This window comes from Chiloscyllium plagiosum, unplaced genomic scaffold (assembly GCF_037043375.1).
Source record: "Chiloscyllium plagiosum isolate Xiang-an unplaced genomic scaffold, Cpla_swu_hap1 HiC_scaffold_40, whole genome shotgun sequence".
NCBI classification, from domain to species: Eukaryota; Metazoa; Chordata; class Chondrichthyes; order Orectolobiformes; family Hemiscylliidae; genus Chiloscyllium; species Chiloscyllium plagiosum.
The window spans coordinates 22,672,852-22,683,889 of NW_028270178.1; positions in this window are offsets into that span (position 1 = coordinate 22,672,852).

An 11,038-nucleotide genomic window follows, 5' to 3' on the forward strand; every position below is an offset into this window, starting at 1 on the left:
GACACTAAATGTTTTAACAACCTTTGGGGGGTTTAAGTTACAGTTTGTCACAATTTGTGAAATGGCAGTGACACACAGATCTCTGAAAACTTTGCAAACAGCGATGTTAGTCTCTCCTTCTCAAGAGTAATGATCAAGCACTCAAAAGATTCAGAAAGAAAGAATTTCGGGCAATGCCCTAGGTCCAACTGACCAGCTACTCAGTTGATGATTAGATTAGATTAGATTACAGTGTGGAAACAGGCCCTTCGGCCCAACAAGTCCACACCGACCCGCCGAAGCGAAACCCACCCATAACCCTACATTTACCCCTTACCTAACACTACGGGCAATTTAGTATGGCCAATTCACCTGACCCTGCACATCTTTGTGACTGTGGGAGGAAACCGGAGCACCCGGAGGAAACCCACGCAGACACGGGGAGAACGTGCAAACTCCACACAGTCAGTCGCCTGAGGCGGGAATTGAACCCGGATCTCTGGTGCTGTGAGGCAGCAGTGCTAACCACTGTGCCACCGTGCCGCCCACATGATGTAGTGTCTCATTGCAGTCAGCAACAATGTGATGTTTCTTGTGGATTTTGCCACTAATTTGAGGAAGTTCCTTCATTGACTTTTGTCGTCTGGACTCTTGATCCATAGAATTAGTTCCATTTTGCCTCCATTTTCCATTAATGATAGAGTCATAGAGACGTACAGCACAGAACAGACCTTTTGGTCCAACTCGTCCATGCCAAGCAGATATCCCAACCCAATCTAGTCCCACCTGCCAGCACCCGGCTCATATCCCTCCAAACCCTTCCTATTCATATACCCATCCAGATGCCTCTTCAATGTTGCAATTGTACCAGCCTCTACCACTTCCTCTGACAGCTCATTCCATACACATGCCACCCTCTGAATGAAAAAAGTTGCCTCTTAGGTTTCTTTTACATCTTACCCCTCTCACACTAAACCTATGCCCTCTAGTTCTGGACTCCCCACCCCAGGGAAAAGACTTTGTTCATCCTATCTATGCCCCTCATGATTTTATAAACCTCTGTGAGGTCACCCTCAGCCATGCTAAAGGGAAAACAGCCCCAGCCTATTCAACCTCTCCCTAGAACTCAAATCCTCCAACCCAGGCAACAGCCCTGCAAATCCTTTCTGGACCCTTTCAAATTTCACAACATCCTTCCGATAGGAAGCAGACCAGAACTGCACACAATATCCCAAAAATGGCCTAACCAATGTCCTTTGTAGCCGCAACATGACCTTCCAACTCCTGTACTCAATACTCTGACCAATAAAGGAAAGCATACGAAATGCCTTCTTCACTGTCCTATCCACCTGTGACTCTACTTTCAGGGGGCTATGAACCTGCACTCCAGAGTCACATTGTTCAACAACACTCCACAGGACCTTACTATTAAGTGAATAAGTGAATAGGATAGTTAAGGCGGCACACTGGACACGTGCTTTCATCAGTTGTGGCATAGCATACAAGAGAAAGGAGGTAATGTTGGAGCTGTACAGAGCATTGGTCTGGCCACAACTGCAGTACTGTGTGCAGTTCTGGTCACCTCACTACAGACAGGATGCAGAAAGGATACAGAGGAGGTTCACCAGAATGTTGCCTGGAATGGAGAAAATGAGCTATAAGGAGAGAGTAGGGGTTGGATTGTTTTCTCTAGAGCAGAGAAGATTGACAGGGGACATGAATGAGGTGTATATAAGACTATGAGGGGTATGAACAGCAGCTGTTCCCCTTGGTTGAGGTGTCAATCATGAGAAGACATAGTTTTAGGGCAAGGGGCAGCAGATTCAGAGGGGATTTGAGAGAAAACCTTTTTCTCTCAGCAGGTGGTGGGAATCTAAAATGTATTGCTTGGGAAGGTAGTGGAGGCCAAAACCTTTTCAACCTTTAAAAAAATAATTGCATGAGTACATTAAATATCATAACATTCAAGGGATAAGTGCAGGAAATTGGAATTAGCACACCTGTTGTGGTAGTTATGTTGGTGCAGACTCAATGGGCTGAAGGGCCTTTTCTGTCCTGTGTGAATATAAATAGTGAGGGGAGTGATTAAGTATTAGTGGATGTGATAAGTCAAAGTGTCAGGAAAAGGCAAGAGAGAACAGTCTTTATATGAGAAATAGACTATGATGGAAAGAGTCAGATAGTTCAAATTTAAGAATAAATCAATCAACAGAAAAAGCTAGAAATTACAAAATTAAAACTAAAGGTCCTGTATCCAAATGCACATAATGTGAAGCAAAGATAGATGATGTTTGGCCAATTTGTTGCACTTGTCTATATTATTTGTGTGTATATTTGAGATTAGATTAGATTAAAGAGGATATTACTTCAGTTTTCATTTTAGTTATTGTTCATCCATCTTGTCACTTGTTAAAGTTTGTTTATTTTGTTTCAGTTTTTATTTATGAAATCACCTGTTTATTTTGCCCTCGATCGGTAATTTAACCATTTTGTCATTCAATTAGTTGTTCATACAGGATGAATATGTAAATGTTTATAATGTATATAACATATTTATACATTTGTAATAGCTCATGAATAGTGGAGACTGAATATTTTTCAATTGGAAATGGTTAGATTTTTATCTACAAGAGAGTCAAATGTGATCAGGAATATGGGACTGAGGACATAGTCCCAACAGCTTATATGTACAAATACATTACGCTTGGTTATCTGTGCACTCTTATCTATTAGACTTGTGACAAAAATTTGGAGGCTGTGTGATGTATTTCTGAATGTGGACAATGTGGGGTGAGTAATTGTTGAGGAACAAAAATATACAGACCAGGTTTCTTGTATTAAACATAAGATGACATTGGAAGCAGCTAAATCCATACAGCAGGAGGAGGAGGTAACTTGGACTGATTTGCAGGTGCAATGACAAGAGATGATTGAAATTTTGTGAAAGCATTTGGAATGTGTGCAATATGAGGGATCACACACTCGAATAAGCGAGTCATTGGAATTGTCTGTGAAGAAGTTACTGAAAGTAGTTTAAACATGATGAAGAAATGAAACAGTTATAAATAGCCTTCCAAAGAGCAGAGAAATGGGAAAAAGATAAAGGAAGTATTGGAATTGGAAAGGATGGAGATAGAATAAGGATTTGAGAAATTCTTTAACTTCAAAGAGAAGTGATAGAAAATAAGAGAGTTTTTTTTAAAATGGAATATAGGAAAGAGATAGGGACTGCCAACCTGCAGTATAAAATATAAACATCAGCTGCAGAAGAACGCTGTGAGGTAAAACCCAAGACATAGCCTAACGTCCACAAAAGAGCTGTTTACATTTCAACAGGCCAAACCAAAGTTTGTGGCAAAGGATGTTGAGATATTTTTTGTCATTTGACAACATAGTGAAGAAAATGAAATGGCTGAAGGTGAACTGGTCACTGCCCGTGTGGAGAAAGTGAGGTCTGCAGATGCTGGAGATCAAAGTTGAAACTTTATTGCTGGAACAGCACAGCAGGTCAGGCAGCATCTGCCTGACCTGCTGTGCTGTTCCAGCAATAAAGTTTCAACTGCCCATGTGGAGCAGGTTGATAGGTAGAACACATGAGGTTTGTGCCTCACTACTAGAGGATCCTTCACAGGGTTATTAATATGCAGTAACAAAGTCTATTCTGAGTGTGTGTGAATTGGTTTATAAATTATACTAACGTTCTGCAGCTTAAGGGAACGGCCATATAAGCCGACATTGAATTTGAACAGTTAAAGCAAAGTCATTTTGATTCTTAGATAGGAACATTTGGAATAACCACCACACGTCAAGATCAAAGAAAAGATATTCTCTGAGAAGGACTTACAGACTTACTATTATTTGCAACATAGAATATAGAACTACACAGCGCAGAAAAGGCTTTTTGGCCCTCAATGTTGCGCCGACACTCGAACTCATCGAAGCTCATCCCCTAACACTATCCCATCATCATCCATGTGCTTATCCAAGGATTGTTTAAATGTCCCTAATGTGGTTGAGTTAACTGCATTGGCAGGTACGGCATTCCATGCCCTTACCACACTCTGAGTAAAGAATCTGCCTCTGATGTCTGTCTTAAATCTATCACCCCTCAGTTTGTACTTATGCCCGCTTGTACAAGCTGACATCATTATCCTAGGAAAAGGACTCTCACTGTCCACTCTATGTACTCCTCTGATCATCTTGTATGTCTCTATTAAATCCCCTCTTAGCCTTCTTCTTTCCAATAAGAACAGACCCAAGTCTCTCAGCCTTTCCTCTTAAGAGCTTCCCTCCAGACCAGGCAACGTCCTGGTAAATCTCCTCTACACCTTTTCCAATGCTTCCACATCCTTCCTGTAATGGGGCGACCAGAACTGTATACAATATTCCAAGTGCGGCCGCACTAGTGTTTTGTATAGTTGCAGCATGACATTACGGCTCCGGAACTCAATCCCTTGGCCAATAAAACCTAACACACCGTACGTCTTCTTAACAGCACTGTCAACCTGGGTGGCAACTTTCAGTGATCTATGTACATGAACTCCAAGGTCACTTCGCACATCTATACTACCAAGAATCTTTCCATTGACCCAATATTCTCCCTTCCAGTTATTCTTCCCAAAGTGAATCACCTCACATTTAGCTGCATTGAACATGTTCAAGGCCAGTGTGTTACGACTGTTACTAGCTGATGATTGAGCTGATCCATGAAATTAATCCTTTCTTTCTGTCAGTCTGCAAACCCACAAAGGATTGAAAGTGGGAGAGTGAAAAAAAGGCAAGTAGCCAGGGTAAAGAAGGGACAACTGGCAATGCCTCAGGATGCATTCCATGGGCCAGAAAGGCAGGTGCTGAGGCCGAAGTGAAATTCAATAGCTTGTGTTTCTGTTGTAACTAAGTGAGCATCTTTGTACATGACGTTGTGGGGGTAGCCCATGGAACTCACTGCAGTTCACAAATGTAAGTCCAGAAAGGAAGACTCCAGGAAACTGCTGATCCACTTGTAATGTTAATTGCAACTGGGAGACTGAAGGTAAACACTGCTTTTTTTCACAGAAATAGTACATTAAAAGCCAAAGTGATAAACAGGAAGCCTAATGAAGATTGCACATTTGTCATGTTGTATGAAGTGCACTTAGAGCATGAATTGTTGTCCGGAGCAGTGATGGTAGGAGTTGTTCAGCAATTACCAGGAGATACAATTGACTTATTCATTCATTTGATTGGATTGGTTCAGTAGTGAGTCACTGACATGGGATTTAGGGCCTTGCAATGTCTCAGTTTTGTCCATGAATGTACAGCAGGAGTCAGTCACCACATGTATTGATTGAAACAGATGTCATTAGATCATACACGAGAGGGTGTGCAGAGGAGATTCACCAAGATGTTACCTGGGATGCAGTATTTTGGCTGTAAGACAGACTGGACAGGGTTGGCTTGTTTTCTTTAGAGCAGAAGATCAAAGCAACAGGAGTAGGAGAATATTCTGCCATTCAAGGAGATCATGGCTGACTTGTGGACGAACTGTCTTTCGCCCATATCCCTTAATACCTTTGCTTCACAAAAATGTATTTATCTCACAATTAAAATTAACAACTGATCTGGCATCAATTGCTGTTTGTGGAAGAGAGTTCCAAATATTTATTATTGTTTATGTGTCAAAGTACTTACTCACATTTCTCATGAATGGTCTGGCCCTAATTCTCAGACTCATTTTAGTATCTGCAACCAGTGGAAGTGGCTTATCTGCCCTGTCTTTCCATGTCAAGTCTTTGATCAGATCATCCCATAATCTCCCAAATTCTAGAGAAAACAGGCCGAATGTGAATAATCTTTCATTATATCTACACTCCGGGCGTAAAGTTATCATTCTTCAGAGAAGGCTGGAGGAGTACATGGTAGAAGTGTATACGATTTTGAGAGGTATGGATAAGGTGCGGCTGTTCCCTTTAGTTGAAGAGTCAATAAGAAGGGAATTAATTTTAAGGTGAAGAACAGGAGGTTTAGAAGAAATTTCAGGAAACCTCTTTTCACGCAGAGGGTGGCAGGAATCTGTAAGGGTAGTGGAGGTGGGAAACCTCAACCTTTAAAAAGTTCTGGATGAGCACTTGGAATGTCAAGGCTATGGCCCAAGTGCTACAAAAAGTGTGGGATCAGTATAGATAGGTTGGCAAAGGTGGGCTGAAGGGCACCTGTGTTGTATAATTCTGTGATTCTATTATTCTAAATGAGACATAATCTAGGGACAGTCCTTGAAAAAACATGTCTGAATGTGGTTTTCTGTTTGGCTCTCCAGAAGGGAAAAATGTTATAATGAAGCCATGCTGAGGATGTACTTTGGTCAGGACAATGATTGTTTTAATTGGGTCTTCCCACCTCATTTCTCTCAATGTTTATGTTGCGCACATTGCAGTTAAGGCCAAGTATGGTATTAAAGACACCTGAATGATATTTCATAGTCTAAGCTGGAACACACAGACATATTTAACAGTATCTTATGAAAGTAAGATCAAATCAGGTCAATGTATCACCCAGTTCTGAGGAAAGGTTCACTCAACGTGAAATGTTAATTCTGACTTTGGTCCCCAAATGTGGCCAGACCTGCTCAGTTTTTCCAGCAATCTTCATGCAGGCATATTGCGGATAAAGGCACATGAGATATTAGGATAGAGCAGGAAACGTTGAGTTGAAGAGAACAGTTTCAAGTTACAGCTTGTAGATCGAGCAAGGAACTCAGGGAGATCTAATGGAGATGTTACAGACCTTACAGCTAATTGTACAAATAGTAAAGCAATGTAGAGCAATGAGTGCACGGGTAAATCGTCAACAGGATGTGGTACAGGTTATAACAGGGGCAGAGTGATTGTACAATAGAGTCATACAGAATGGAAATATATCCTTTGGCCCAACTCATCCATATCAACCAGATATCCTAAACCGATGAAGTCCCATTTGCCAGCATTTGGCCTGTATCCCTCTAAACCCTTCCTTGTCATAAATGCATCCAGATGCTTTTTAAATGTTTCCCCTCTCATCAAACCTATGCTGTCTAGTTTTGGACTTTGCTACCCTGAGAAAAAGACCTTGACTATTCACCCTATCCACGTCCCTCATGATTTTATAAACCTATATGATCATCCCTCAGCCTCCAAGGCTCCACAGCAAGAAGACCTCATCTATTCAGCCTCTTCATGCAGCTCAAACACTCCAATCCTGGCAACGTCCTTGTAAATCTTTTCTGAATCCTTTCACGTTTCACAACATCTTTCCTATAGCAGGGAGACCAGAACTGTATAAAGTATTCAAAAAGTGATCTAACCAATGTTCTATACAGCGGCACGGTGGCACAGTGGTTAGCAATGCTGCCTCACAGCGCCAGAGACCCGGGTTCAGTTCCCGCCTCAGGCGACTGACTGTGTGAAGTTTGCACGTTCTCCCCGTGTCTGCGTGGGTTTCCTCCGGGTGCTCCGGTTTCCTCCCACCATCCAAAGATGTGCAGGGTCAGGTGAATTGGCCATACTAAATTGCCTGTAGTGTTAGGTAAGGGGTAAACGTATGGGTATGGGTGGATTTTGCTTCGGCGGGTCGATGTGGACTTGTTGGGCCGAAGGGCCTGTTTCCACACTGTAATCTAATCTAATCAAAGCCGCAACATGACATCTCAACTCCTATACTCAATGCACTGACCAATAAAGGCAAGTGTACCAAAGGCCATCTTCACTATCCTGTCTACCTACATGTTAACGGGGAGAAAGTGAGGACTGCAGATCCTGGAGATCAGAGTCGAGAGTGTGGTGCTGGAAAAGCACAGCAGGTCAGGCAGCATCCGAGGAGCAGGAGAATCGACATTTCGGGCATAAGACCTTCATCAGGAATTAATCCCTAAAAAGGACTTTTGCCCAAAACATCGATTCTGCTGCCCCTTGGATGCTGCCTGACCTGCTGTGTTTTTCCAGCACCACACTCTTGACTACCTCTATGGGAAGAATTGTTCATTCTGGCCTTGTTGAAATACGATGTTGAATATTTTTCTTGCTGTAAGAAGTATATCATCTTAAAACTTGACAGTTTTCATCTTATGAGGAAGGGGCATAATCTTATTTAAAAGGGTGGCATGTGTGTGCTGGTGGTTATGATTGCACAGATTTCAGAGGAAGGAACATTTTCAAGGAGTTGCAGGAGAGAAGAGCCTGAACTGCATGGAGAGAGATGCATGAATAATGTACAATTAAAACCCAGAAAATAACATGGTTTGGTCTCTCTGATAAGCCAGTAAAGTTGATATTTTTACATGAGGAATGTGTGTTCCTCTTTGCTATGATGTAAGGAGAGGAACTTCCAGAGCAATCTGCTGCTGTCATCTATTTTGTTCATTAAGTAATTCAATAATGGATGCAAGTAGACATTTCACCATGGTCTTGAGCTGGTTTCTGAACTTGGACTGAGTTGCCCCATAAATAAATGTATTTGTTGGCAGCTTAAACATTGAGGACTGTCTCCAACTTCACTAAATATATATTCAGAATTGTCATTATCTCTACCATTTCTGCCCATAATGCAATTATACAAGAAATGCAAAACTTATACCAACCACAGAAGTATGAAACTGGCAAATATGGTAACAGTATCACAAACTTCATCTGCTCTCCATTTCTGGGTCACTGTGATTTTCTTTCTTGTTCTGACCCTTCAATCCTTTACAGATTTGACGACACACTAAAATGTGTCTGACTGTCAGAGCATTGAGCAACAGAATCAAAGTGAATGGCAGCAGGAAGGTTAAAACTGTATCAAACCAGTTAGATCCTGCCCATCCAGCCTTTGTGTTATACCTTTCTATTACAAAACATAACCACCAGTGTTATCAGTTACCTTTACAGTTCAAGTGGAAAGTAGAAATGGAATTTTCAAACAGAGATGAGCTTCTAGAATTACACACCCCATTTTCTTAATGCAGTATTTTGTTTTTAGTTTGTGGCAGCAAATGACCGCAAATCGGTCAAAGGTGAAAATAACGGTGAATCAGACAGAAGAGTCTGTAGGCGCACGGTGCAACACATTGGTGACTCTACACACACGGATGAGGTACAGGAAACAACGTGGAGAACAATAATAAACAGTCTTGCACACAGTTACATCAGTAGTAAGGAACAATAGATCTGCCATTGCCATGGCCACCAGGTAGCAATTGGTGCAGCTGGAGAGCGCACACTTCCTGCAGGATGCAATCGCAATTGCCACCAAATTAACTGAAAGAGCAGAAAGTAAAAAATGACTGGGAATTAATGACTAACGGGTGGCATGCTGAGAACTCACTACCAGTGCCAGAGGTCATATCACAACCCCGATGGCCATATACGTGTCGTATGTAATGTGAAAATGTGATCTACTGAACAGATGCGAGCAAGAGATGGATATAAGGAAGTGCCTGCGAATATTTCTGAAGCACTGGAATGGACAGTAGTGTGACCAGGGTAAAGGAAAAGAGATTTGGCAGGGAACAAGATAGATGTGGGAGTTGGTGAGCTTATACATGACTTATACAAGGAGGTGATCACCTGAAATGGAATTGGAGAAATTGAAGGTCATAAGTACCAAAGAAGGCCAATGAATAAAGGGAGGTGGCAGAAGCTGAAAACAAAGTCAAGTAAGTTAATCCACATTGAGCTGATCGAAGGGAATATTGCAAAGATAGTCATCACAGTACCAGTTGTAGCAAGGTAGCTGAATAAGACAAACGCACAAAGGCAGCAACACCAGGACTCCGAGAGGTTCCCACACCAATACATTTAAGTGGGGATGCCCAAGTGTCTACAACAAGCACCTACACAAACATCCCTTACTACAGTGTCCCTGCACACAGACTAGGAACAAGAACAATGGTGTTACACATTTCCAGACCAGAGCCATTGTTTAAGAGAGGAATTCCAGCAGGAATTTGTCAATGACCCAAAACCAAACAAGTCCAAACGGGGTTCTGGGTCCAATAGGAGATGGTTGAGAGAAGCTGACAGGGTTAGGGACTGATGAATCCTGTCAGGGAAGACCCCAAGCATTGATTATTTTATTAAATGCCATTTGACTGGGCTTTGCACCTCTTTGGGGAAGACCAACGTGGACAAAAAAGTGAATGAACTTCTTGATGATGGTTCCAAGCTCAGAGAGAGGTAATTCACTTGGGATGTGAGAGGCGACTGACCGAATGAACTGATGGATAATGGTTCAAAAACTGAAGAAGAGAAAACTTGCTTTGAAAAGAGGAGCTTAATGGTTAATTCATAGTGAATCATTTCATAACCAATTAAAGAAAGCAGACATTTTAATATTTCATGTTAATATTATCTCAGGAATATATAATAACAGAGGTGTTGTAACATTAGGTAAGTGTTATGAAGTTGGAGGCCTGTACTGTACCTTTTCAAAGAGTGAATGCTGTTCTGAACTGAGAGATTACAAGCACCTTTGCATATGACTAGGTGGCAGTCCCAGAATGTACTGGAAAATTTAAAGTATGTAACTTCTGGCTGTGAAATGGATACCTGAGTTTTGGTTGCTGTTCTGACAACAATTTGGATTAACCAATCAGTTTAAATTATGCCCCAGCTCACTGAAACCCAATTAAGTTTGAATTTATTGTTTGCCAACATCGAACCAATGAGACTACCCAATGTTGACGAGAGTATAAAATACAGACATTTTGAAAATCGGTCAGAGAGCAACAGCTGTCGAGACAAAAATGCCTGAAGAGCTAACATCTTGCTTTCCAAGAAATTAGGAAACTCTGTCTATCAAAGGTACCTTTTCATATGAAACATACTCACAGTAAAAAGAAAGACGACGACCCTGGGAGACTTTCAGCTGGAAGAAGAAAGACACAAGATGACAGCGGCTGTGTGGTTTTGAAATTATGCTGATGTCATTGTAATAAATGTCATATTGGAGCGACATATTGTTATAAAGTTGTAATTTGTATGTTCTCTTTCACTCATATTTTAACATTGCTCAACTTTGTCTCCATTCATTAAATTTAACCCCTCAATTTCTCTTCTGCATTGCCTCC